Source organism: Equus przewalskii, chromosome 24 (assembly GCF_037783145.1).
Source record: "Equus przewalskii isolate Varuska chromosome 24, EquPr2, whole genome shotgun sequence".
Taxonomy (NCBI): Eukaryota; Metazoa; Chordata; class Mammalia; order Perissodactyla; family Equidae; genus Equus; species Equus przewalskii.
Window position 1 is genome coordinate 22,740,482 of NC_091854.1, and position 9,150 is coordinate 22,749,631.

Genomic DNA, 9,150 nt, shown 5'->3' on the forward strand with positions numbered 1-9,150 from the left:
AAAATTTGACTTGGAAATCTACAGTCCTGGTAAGTTTAACTATAATTACCCACTCTTTTTCTAGGATACCTGTAGATTAAATACGGATACACAGAGAGAGAGAGCAATTTCCTTAGAGGCCTATCCACAAATAAATACATAGATTCATCTTTTGAATTTATACAAAGTGATGTTTATTATGAATTCCTTATACATACACTTTATGTGTGAAAATATTTAAAAATATGAAGATGATCTAAGAATTCTAACTACATGTAGATTTTAGACTCAAGCAGACTAAATATTTGAAGTAAAGCTTGTTCCTAATATTTCTTTCATTTTACATCTTAGACAGAATACAATTTTAGTGGCATATTGGAACAACAAAGGTGGAAACTTCTGGATATATACCTTTTGCTATTAAACTATCAAACGACTAAAATATCATATCTGGTCATTTGACATTATACTACTTGATTTTATAGAATAAGAGGCAGAGTTCTTTCTTCCTAATATTATTTTCCTTAAAAATAAAAACATCAAAATATTCTGGAATTGGTTTTATAAGGAAAATAAAACAAACCAAAGCCGGCACTCACCACCTCAGTCTTAAATGACGCTCACACTGCTCTGCCAGGCCCGCTGTGTGCAGTGTGCTCTGCCACCTGGTGGCTGCTTGTGAAAAACCTGGACACTGTAGCTGGGCATTCTGTTTCTTTCTTTCCGCTCCCCTTTATAGAACTGATGAATAAACTTCAATTTGACAATATGCTTGTTGCTGCGAGGAACATTGGCTAGTTTATGTACTTACTAATTTGCTTTTGCCTCATCCAAAGCATCAGTCAAAATTAGCTGCAAGATTAACAGGAAGTTTGAATAAGTTACTGGCAATTGTGAAGTAAAATGAAATTAGCCAGAATTTCTTGATCTCTGCATAGTGCTTTTCCCCAAGGAGTTAAGAACAGTTTATTTAAGTCTTACCATATCCTGGAAAATAGGTAGGGGCATATATTAAGTCATGAAAAGCAGAGGAACAAAGTAATACATTAAATGAATATAATGAGACAGCATTTCTGTGTATTAATATGAACATTTCTGCAGCTACATCACAGAGAAATGAACTTAGTAGGTGGTTTTAGAGGTCATTTCTCTCAACAAATCTCATGGATGATGTAAACTGCAAGATTCAACCATTGAATAATGATCACTTACTAAATAATTATTATACATTGATGAATCATTCCATAATTACATATACGTGTATATATATATGTGTATATATATATATAAACTTGCTGTCATGAACACACCTAGTGTTCAGAACGTAGTTTCTAAATGCCAAGGAACCAGAGCTCTGTGGCTGATTCTATGGCTGGGGCAGTACAAGATGAACCTGGAGTATCTTCCTGTGCAAAATAATAAGGACATGCTCAAAACCTGGTGGGAACATGTCAAAAGAGCACAGGAGCCAACGTGAAGTGCCCCCCACTGCCCAAATCTGGGACAATATAAGCATTAAAATAAAGAGTGATGGCAATAGATTATAACCCATTGAATAAAGTAAGAATCTATGAATCCATATTGATCACACACACACACATATGGTGAAGAAGCTTTCTTCTTGAAGTAGATTGTCCACTAGTAAATGGAATAAAGAAATAGTAAATCACCATTTTGCAATCATCCCATATAATAACTGATTCAGACAAGAAATATGCTAAAACTAGCAGGTAAAAGTTTGATGATAAACAGGTTATTTACATAATCCTGAAGTATAGCATCCTACAAATTTCTTATGGAATACAAAAGCAAAAAATATTACCTTTCAAGTGGAGAAATCTAGAAGGTACCACCTTAGCCAAATGATCAAAGTTAACATCACCAATATTGGGAGAAACTGAAGTCACGTGCCTGCTGAAGTTTCACATTGACATGAACATATCATTTATGCAGTATTCTTGCCAAAAATGCATAACCTGAATCTCATTATGAATAAATATGAGAAAAATATAAGTTGATAGCTATTAAACAAAAACCCTCTTTATATATTCCTCAAAAATGTCTGCCTTATGAAGGACAAAGTCTTACTAACTGATTATTAATGATTAAATGAGACTAAAGAAACACAACAACTAAATGAAATTCATGTTCCTAAATTGGTTCCTGGACCAGAAAAACAAATTACTAAAAAGGATATCATTGAGACGATTGATGAAATTTGAATAAGATTTGTAGATGATATGATTATGTTGTATAAATTTTAAATTTCCTAATTTTTATATTTGTGCTGAGATTATGTGAGACTATCCTTGTTCTAAGGAAGTATGCATTGAAGTATTTAAGAGTAAAAAGGCATGGAATCTTCGACTTACTCTCAAATGGTTCAGAAATAGAAGTTTATATATATACTTGTATATATATACACATACATATAATATATACACACATATATGCATATATATAAGGAGAGAGAAACAGAGACAGAGGGAGATGGAGTGGTCAATCAGGGTAAAGTGTATTCAGAAGTTCTTTATACTATTATAACTTTTCTGTAGATCGGGAATTATTTCAAAATAAAAAGCTTTTAAAAAGGCTTGCTTTATGTAAAAACAGACAGGACCTATAGCCTTTAGTCACAAAGTATATCGCGGAACTTGGGATGCTGGGTCTGGAAACTTGGATATTTTGTCAGATATACAGCACGATATTATGCACACAGTGTCCTTTAAGCTTATTTTTCCACTCTAGTCCCTTAATTTGATCAATCATATAGTCAAGATACTTCCAAGAAATGAATTTCTTGTAATGAATGAATTTCAGGTATTATGATTTGATTAGGAATTTTGTCTTTTGTCTGTAAAACAATAAATTAGATAATGCTCTGGAACTCTCATACAATGTACTTATAAATTGAAATAGTGTGGAGAGTACTTCTTAGAAATCAACAACATGCAAGGCACTGGAGATACAAAAGTGATGGAAATACATCTTTCTCCTTCAGGTAGTCAAAGTTTAATATAGTGGTGGTGTTGGACGTATATGTGTGCAATTAAATATCAATCTACTCCTTGATATGTATGATTATAGAGGTGTGAACAAAGTGCTATGTAACATACAGCATTACAAAGTCTAGCAATGGGAAAGTGCTGTGGGAACACAGAGATGGAAGAAGCTAATTCTGAAATGGGCTATCAGGAAAGCTTCTTGGAAGAAGCAACATTTGAGCTGGGCCTTGATTGATGAGTAGAAGCGTCACTGGACCAAATGTGAGTCCCCTTTTTGGTGAGTTAAATCAAACTACACCAGAAGTAGTTGTCACGCAAAGCAGAAATTTTATTTGTGGCAAGCAGCAAAGAAAATGGAGGGCATAGGGAGTAACTTCACAAAGCTATGGCTCCCTGGGCAGGGAGTGGGTGCCTTTTATTTGGGGTAGGAATATGTATAGAGGAAGCTTTATCTCGGGGCATGCGCAGATCTCCCTTCTTTTGCATGGCACCTTCTGCACGTCTCCTTCTGTGCACAGCACCCCATTGCCATCTTGGATCTTTCTGGTTTGGACTGGTTCTGTGGTTAGGCCATCTGACAACATTCTGTCCCAATGTGCTGTCTTAATTCCTGTAAGCAAGCATAACTTCAAAACGAAGTGCCAGGTATGGAAAGTTGTCTTAAGGACTTCCCCACTACTTTGAGGAACTACTAACTGCTGATGGGGCTTTTCTTTTTTAAGCAACTAAGCAACAAGCAACTCTTTAAGCCTAAGTAACTTTTTAAGCAACTCAGAGGAGATAGCTGGTGACAGAATTGAAAGAGCACAGAAGATCCTAGGCATCTGTGTGACAGTGTCCACAATATAACATTACTAGAAGGAAAGCTCTGTGAGAGTGGGGACTTTGTCTTCTCCTTATGTGACTGACACACAATAGGTGCTTCTTAGCAAGAACCGGATGCATAAAAATCCAGGACTCTAAGCTGTTGAGCTTAAGAACATAAGCATTTATGGGTATTAAAATAATTTTGCATTAGGAGAAGCCCGCATGTTGAGACCAGCACAATAGACAAAGAAAGGAGAGGCTTGAGGGTCAAAGCCCAGTTTAAAGGCCAAAGATCCTAACCAAAAACTATTCCCTGTTATAAACCTGACATGGCGGTGTTAGATTTGCTCCCCTCTCCCCACTAGATTAAAGCCAGTTCAAGGGCCCACCCATAGAAGGATGACAGCAGCTGTTTTTCAAGGTTCTTCAACACTTAGCCGGGGAACTTACACAACTCCTGTCAAAATGGGGAAAGCCCTTGTTTCCAAAACATGGTGCTCCTCACTGCCTTTGCTCTCATTTGAAGCCAGGTGCCTCTGAAGAAGGCTCCATTTCACTTGATCTAAGCTTAGCCACGGAGATCTTTGCCTTAGCTTCCAAAACATCCGTGACGAGCGCTCAGTCCTCGCAGGTTCCCGAACAGCACCCATGGTCCTGCCACTGCGAGCAGGGGGGCGCCTGCGAGCAGGCGTCAAGTCTAAGCGCATCGCAGAACCTTCGGCACTATGCGCCTTTCCTAAAGCGGGGCGGAAGGGCGAACACTCATTCCCCTCTTTAGCTCTTGAAGCACCGCGCCTCGAACCCAGGGCCGGCCTCCTGGGTGCATAACTGTGCAGTTGCACAGGGCCCTGTCCTTAGAAATGCCCTGCACTTGACTTAGTGCTCTGCTGTTGCCCTTTTGTAATTCTTTCATTTATTTATTTATTTTTTTAATTTTTTTTAAAGATTGGCACCTGGGCTAACAACTGTTGCCAATCTTTTTGTTTTTTCTGCTTTATCTCCCCAAACCCCCCTGTACACAGTTGTATTTCTTAGTTGCACGTCCTTCTAGTTGTGGGATGTGGGACGCCGCCTCAACCGTGGCCTGACGAGCGGTGCCATGTCCGTGCCCAGGATCCGCACCCTGGGCCGCCACAGCGCAGCGCGCCAACTTAACCACTCGGCCACGGAGCCGGCCCCCCTTTTGTAATTCTTAACCGTTTTTTTAACAAGGGGCCCCGCATTTTCATTTTGCACTGTCCTCTGCAAATTATGTAGCCAGTCCTGCTCTAATCTCTTATGTATTGTGTAATATATTAACTTCATAATATAGTTTAATTCTCCCCAAAGTTCTAAACAGGGTTGCCAAGGCTCGTTGCCACACGGACCATGGAAGTGGGAAGGACTGCAGCAGGTGAGTCAGGGAGCCAGTAGGGGGCGCTGTGACTGTGGCGATCAGGAGAGCAAGCTTTGTCCAAAAGGGGCAGCCAGTTCTTGGCTCCAAGTGTTGTCATGTGGGAATGTGGGCCCAGTGTAGCCAGATCTTCCAATGTTCAAAGAAAAACTGGAGATGTACTTAAAAAAATGAAATCATCATATTTTAAAATATTGGCTCAATTAGAAAAAAGATCCTTTGTGTGGGCCAAGCAAAACACATCTGCTTGGCCATAACTTGGCCACTAGTTTATGACCTCTGGCCCAGAATTTCAAAAACAAAAGCGTGTTTCTTAGTTTCCCTCCCCGTTTCTCAATAAATCTGACAACTTTTTTTCCTCTTTCAGTTGTTAACTTGTAGGCGATATGGAGAAATGGAGAGTCCAGGCCTTAGGAATAAATCCCTGCCTCCATCCTGGGGGGAAGGAAAAAAAATTCCTTTCCTTTTGGATGGATCAACAACAATGAAAACAAAACACAAGATAATTCTCAATAAGTGATCTTGTATATTAAATTATTAGTAAATTGCCCTGCTGCAGTTATTAATATTGTTCATCAGGCACGTGGATTGAATAATACATAAATAATATAGTAAGGGGTGCTAAGGAGTGAGTGGGATTCAATGTCTTCTTGGGTTTATGGCCAGCACCTGGTCTCTCTTCTCTACCAACCAAAGAGGTCCCAGGCAGTCCTGTCGCTATCTTAGAGAAAGGGATCAGGAGGCAGCCCCTCTCTTCCAGATTCTCATGCATGTTCTCAGTTTATAGAGTCTTTGGAATACATAGATCCCTGGGGGATCAGTTTAAATGAGCGAAAGAAAGCCAACGGATTATGAGTGCTTTAGAGATATTTTTAAACAGCAGAATACACAATCATGCCACCACAGGGCTCTCTTCCCCAAACACTGACCCCCCACCCCTTTTCCTACAGGGGCTTATGTATTTAGGACTTAGTTTTAAATTGTTTCTCTTCTCTTTCCATCTATCCGCCTGGCAGATATTTCCATATTTTATTCATTAAATTAGAAGAAATGGTCCAGACCTTCTGACACTGTAAGATTTCTTTCCTGCCCAAATTCCCTTTTGGCAGGACTGCTGTATATGTTAGGATCTAAGAATGTGCACTGCACAACTTCTGTGAGTGCCCTGTGCCACTCATATTGTCATGAATGGGAATGTCCCCTCCTGGAGCCATACAGAGTGCAATTCCCACAGCTGTACATGTTGCCATGCCTCCTGGCACCTGCCTTAGACCTAAGGATAAGGACAGGGAATTAATTGATGCAGTAGAAGCTCCTGCTTACCCTCCTATAATGTGCAGATACAGAATCTGTGACACAGGTACATTGCAACATCTGATCATCTCACTTTTCTTCTTCTTTACTAAAACCCCTCAATTCCTTTCCAATGCCTTCAGGATGAAGTCTGTTACCACTGGAGTCTAAAAGTGCTGGGCTGATTTTATCAGAATCACTTGAATGAGTTGGTTAAAAAATAAAGATTTCCAGACTCCAGATTGAAGATTCTGGCTTGAGAGATCTAGAGGAAGGCCTGGGCGTCGGTGTCTGAGAAAGCAGCGCCCATGCCCCGCCCTAGACTGGCTAATTCTTATGCACAGCCACGTGTAGGAAACGCTCGTCCACCTCCATGCTGGACTACAAAGCCTTTCACAATTGGGCTTCACTTCACAGCTTGACTCATTTCGTACCATATGTTGTATCTCAGCTTTTCTGGAATAGTTGCCGTCACTGAATATATCATGCTCTTGGGTGCTTCAGTTGCATTACACATTCCCTCTGTCTCCAAGAGCTTTTCTTGGATTTTTTTGTCAAGTGAACTTGTTTCTTGTCCTTTAAGACCTAAATGAAATGATATTCCCTTGAATTGGACTTCTAGTACTCCCTCACCCAGAATTAATTATCCCCGCTTCTGGGTTCTTCTAACAGTATGTGTTATAGAAGTGATCCTCAACAAGTGTTGGTTAGCTACTCCCCCAGAAGAATTTTCAAAACTATGTACTTAACATCATAAATTTATCTGCATCATTTATATCATGTTTAAATCACTACCAATGATATAATTTTTAGCATATTAAAACATCAGCCCTATAATAAATGTATGCCATCACTTTTTAAATATATGCAAAGTAATCTCAGTACCTTAGGTCAGGTTCCTGCAGATGAAGACACCATTCTAGTGCAAGTGATTGATTAAGCAGGCGCTCCCGGGAGAAACGGCAAGGGAGTGGGAAAAATATGATAGGATTCAGGTGGAGTCAGCCTCAGCCTGATGCTGCTGGGAGCTGAAATGGCAATTGCACGTCCAAGTTTATCCCATTTCTGGGCAACAGAGTTGTCTTTTGAAGCTCTGCACTTGTCATTATTGGCTATGAGACAGTGGGTGTGTATGTGTTGATGGGGACTGGGGAAGAGAAGAAACAGACGTCCAGGCTTTTCCCTCTGTTTTAGGGTGGAGAGGCTCCAGAAGCCTAAAGCAAGAGCAGCAAACCAAGTAAGCCGGGAGATGGGGTGCAGCACTAAATTAAGGGTCTGTGGCTATTTGGATGGGTTCCAAGGGTGTCCTGGACACCCCCACAATGTGATATTATCAATAATTTTAAAAATACACTAGACTTCTGATTTGGGGAAGATGGAGTAGATATACTTTTTCCCATTCCTTCCACTAAGTGCAGCTAAAGACTCTGGACAGTGTATATAAAACAAACATTAGAAGACTCTGAAAGGTCAAGAGGGGAAGGTGGACCCCCTAAAGATTTGGGGACCTAAACAACAACACAGGGGTGAGCTCCCTAGGTTTTCTTTTTACCTCACGTATCCCAGACTCAGCACTGGAAAAGCCAGCAACCCAGAAATGCCAATGGGGGCAGACAAAAAAAAAGTCCCAACAAAAGCCTGCTCTTTCTAGCCAAAGAACCAGGAAAGGAACAGTCTAACGAAAGAGAAAACGTTTAGAAAGGAACAGCCCTACAGGAGAGGCCCAGCAGTTAACGGGAGCGTAAGAGACAGGGTGGGACAGGAGAATTGGGAGAAACTGGCTCAGAGGTTAGGGCCGCTGGATGGATGAGATGGCAAGGGTGAAAAGAAGAGTGCAAGATGAGGGCCAAAGACAGACACCTGGCAATGCCTACAGCGTTATCACTCTTTGGTTTGCAACTAGAGAACTTGGGAGCTTTTACAAAAACATACATGCCCTGGAGATTTTTTCGAAGTTCTAAACATGATTCTAAGGTGCCGTAAATGTCGAAACTGAAAGGACTGGAAAGAAAAAGAATCCAGAAGGATTCACCATTAACAGGGAAATAACTTAGAAGACAGTGTTCAGGACACCAGGAAAGGGCAGAGCCGTCGGATGTGAGGGGTCGCCAGAGCCCAGTGCTGCAGGACTGCGAGGGGACTGAGGGCTCCGTGGGGGGTCTTTCTGAAACAGCCAAGCAGAGGACTGTGTTAAGACTTCCTAAATGGGCTGGGAATACTAAGAGAAATTAGGAAAGTAAATATTCGTATCTCGTTTTAAAGGCCAAAAGAGAGCTCAGTTGTGATAGAAAAAAGGAGTAAAGAAAAAATCTCACAGTTAACTCTAGAGCTGTCTGGACAGTATCTTTTATGATTTTATTTAGAGGCTAATAGATGTCTCTGAAGTCAATATATTTAAAAAATGAGAATACAAAATGTTAGAAGGTAAGCATCTGAGATGCAGATCTAATTTATATAGACTTAAATTTCTAAAATATTAGGAAATGCCAAAATCTCAACTCAATGTTTACTATCTTATATAATTTTTATGTTCAGGTATTTTTATAATTTTAGTTCTATGACTAGGAATTTCCTTTTAAATGCATATTTTTTATGATTTGCTACATCCTGAAAATACGATGTGAAAGTATCTTCAGTATATAACGAAAATAAACAGGACAGTACATAGTAGCA